This window comes from Condylura cristata, unplaced genomic scaffold (genome assembly GCF_000260355.1).
Source record: "Condylura cristata isolate star-nosed mole 26May11 unplaced genomic scaffold, ConCri1.0 scaffold00009, whole genome shotgun sequence".
NCBI lineage: Eukaryota > Metazoa > Chordata > Mammalia > Eulipotyphla > Talpidae > Condylura > Condylura cristata.
The window spans coordinates 30649003-30652409 of NW_004567110.1; positions in this window are offsets into that span (position 1 = coordinate 30649003).

Sequence of the window (3407 nt, forward strand, 5' to 3'; positions counted from 1 at the left end):
GCCAGGAGAAAAATGTGCGTGTGTGTGTGTGTGGTGCGCATGCGCGCCAAGCGTGGGGCGGGCATCTCTCTCTCTCTTTTTCTTCTTCCTCCTCTAATTAGTCTGAAGGATGAGGCAGCAGCCTTGACTTCATGCCTTTGTTTGTTTCTAGCTTGCTAATGGCCATCTTAATTGGGTCCCTAACTGCCAAGTGCAAATTGGTTAGATCTTCCATTATGTTTTTTTCAACCTGAGTGATGTGATTGGTGCCATAGATTTGTGAGACTAAAACTATTGGCAGGAGTGATGTGAACATTACTTGATGAACAGTGGTGTGAGGGATCTTTTAATCTGATCTTAATTCATAGCTGGCCTTGCTTTATAACTTATGCTGCTCTTAGTAATATGCAATACAGAGGAGAACAGAAATGGTGCACAGGAGATTTGGTGCTGTTTGATCTTGGTGGTGGTGTAGAGTCTATTTACATTCATTCCTGCCTGTCACCTGTGTTATATATTTCAAATACATGCAAACAAAATTTGCAACCCACTCTTCCTGAAATTTTTTTTTTTAATTTCGAAGTGTATGCTCAATATTAGTGCAGGGTGTTTTAATTCAAATCCCTTAATGCTTTTATTTTTTTAAACAAAAAAGATGAGAGGTGGATACTCTTTAAGGTTTGGCTATGCTGAGGGGAAAGGGTATGAGGAATAGGTAAGTTGGGTAAAGGAGATTAATTGTATGGTGGTGGATGGAAACTAGATTTTTGGTAGTGATGTGTGTACTATATACAGATGTCAAATTATAATGCTGTATACCTGAAACCTATATAATGTTTTAAGCCAATGTTTTTAGGCATTTTTCAAGAGAAATTCATAAACAAATGGCTTGGCTATGGCTTAACTTGTCTGCTAAAAATCAGTATTGTGTGTTATATGACTTGCAGATTTGGAGACTAGGAACCTAGAAATTCCCCGTCCTCACTCAGATAAATGGGAAAATAATAAATGCCTTAAAAATATATGAAAGTGTTGGAGGGGGGGACATCAGAGTCCAGCAGAGACTTGATAAAGCCCCACGGAACCTCCTCTGATGCTGTGGACACTGGGCGTGTAGTCAGTGAATGAAGCCTCATCTGAGACTGCCTCAATCCTGGGAAGCCAGTACCTTTCTTAGTCAAAGCCAGATCTTGTTGCTAGGTTGCTAGGTAGTAAAGTCCCACAAGGGGCTGGTTACCCAGCAGAAATGTTTGACCACCAGTTTTGGAAGTTAGAAATCTAAGATCAAAAATGCCAGTGGGTTGATTCCCTCCATGGGCCACGAGGCTGTTTCAGGCCTCTCCCCTTGCCTTGTAGATGGAATAGCTTCCTTCCATCTGTTCAGATGGGTTCCCCCTTATGTGTGTTGCTGGCCAGATTTTAATTGTAATTAAAAAAAATTTTAATTGAGGTAACATTTGTATACCATGGTATATGATTCAGCAAATACTGCCTTAGGAAAACACCATATATGATCACATTCTGAAGTACTGGGAGTTGGGATGCCAACATAAATTGGGAGGCACCTCTTAATCCATAACACAGGCTTGAAATGGGAGACTCTGGAGGTAAAGATGCAGGGGAAATAAGAAGGAGGGACAGAACAACACAGAAGTGTCTGCTGTGGGAACGAAGCCTCTCCGAGCAGGGGGCATCATGTCAGCCATTGAAGGGAAGAGCAGCCAGAGTGAAAAAGAGCATTTGAATTTTTGGCAAGCTGGGCAATATGTTAAGTGACATCAGCTGTTTGAGGACATTTGTACTTTGACAGGGAGATAACATGCTAATAGGAACAAGGGTGTGGCATTAGTCAGGACTGTGATCCAGAGCAAGTCACTTAGCTTTTGATTTTTGATCTTTAAGATAAACTTTAATGCTGAGTCACAGGGTTCTTTTTATTTTATTATTATTTTTATTTGTGCATACAGAACTGGGGTATAGGCCAGAGGTGCAGGGGCAGTGAGAGGATTCACCAGAGACAGAGTGGGGAGCAGAACAGGCAGATTGACAAAGTACACTGCTGAGGGGAGCAGTGGGCAGTCAGGAGAGGTCTGCCACACCATATGGGTCACCTCCGGGGCAGGTAGGGTTCGAACTCATGCGGAAGTGACTTTAGCTTCTTAGTGCAGTGCTTTAACCCATTGTGCCACCAGGGAGGGCTCTGATTCACAGGGTTCTTAAGCAAGATTAATAAAAATTCATATAGAAGTCTCAGGACTGTGCGTCTCAAATGGTTTCCGGTGAATGTCAGCTGCCTTGCACTGTTTTGCTGCCTGGACACAGGTTCAGGATGTGGACAGGTGTTTTCTGGGCTGTGGTGAACTGAAAGGCGGCATGAGCCCTAAGCAGCATGGCCAGCAGCACCGCATCCAGATTCCATATTTGTTAGTGCTCCATGGTTAAAACAAATGGTGATTTTCGAAACCTCAGACCTTTGACCTGTGTTGCTAAGGATGTTCCTGGCCTCTCAGATAGTAACCATAGAAACTGTCTGAATTTCATCTTTGTTCCTGACAAACAGCAAAGATTCCAAGTATATGTTTGGATCAGCTGTTTCAGGTAGTTCAGAGAAAATGTCACTGGATTACTAGGGATCCAATAATCCTTTCCCAAGTGATGTTTGTGAGGAACTCTATCAAGTGTGTCCGACTTTTCATGATAAACTGTGGTTTCCCTCCAGCACCATTATGATTCAGGATATATCTCTTTTGTTCACACAAAGTGGGAAAGGGACAAGCTTGAGGAGCGGCCAAGGTCCTCTTCTGGCATAAGCCTTGCAGCCATGCATGTAGTTTGCATTGAATCATGCAGAGAAGTTGCCCTGCCACTTAATTTCATCATTGAGGAAGTTGCCATGAGGCTGCTTGAGTGGCTTCATCATCAAGGCCACCAGGACTTGGGCATGGGGAAAGGAGACATCCTTCAGGGCAGGGGGTAAGGTTCTGACCCAGCCAAACTGGGCGACAGAGCAACTTTTTATCTGACAAATTTTGTTAGAAATATTAACTCATTGAAGCCCACACTCCTCAGAGAAAGCATTGTTTTCTCCACTTTACAGAAGAATAGAGCAGGCCAGGTGTCAACAGAGGAGCCAGGATCCACACCACCCAGCCTACCTCTGGTCTCCAAACTCCTGGGAACCATATGGTGTGCTAGATTTGTCCCCAAAGAAATTGTGCAACCCTCAGCCTGAGAGTGGAAAGAGGTTACTTCTGCTTTCCACTAATTGTAGTCAATAAAATGAAGCTTAATGAGCATTGCACTTTTCACTTTTTAGCTTCCTTTTTTTTTTTTTTTAAGATTTTATTTATTTATTCATACAGAGCTGGGGTATAGGCTAGAGGTGCGGAGGGTGAGAGAATTCACCAGGGACAGAGTGGGGAGCAGAA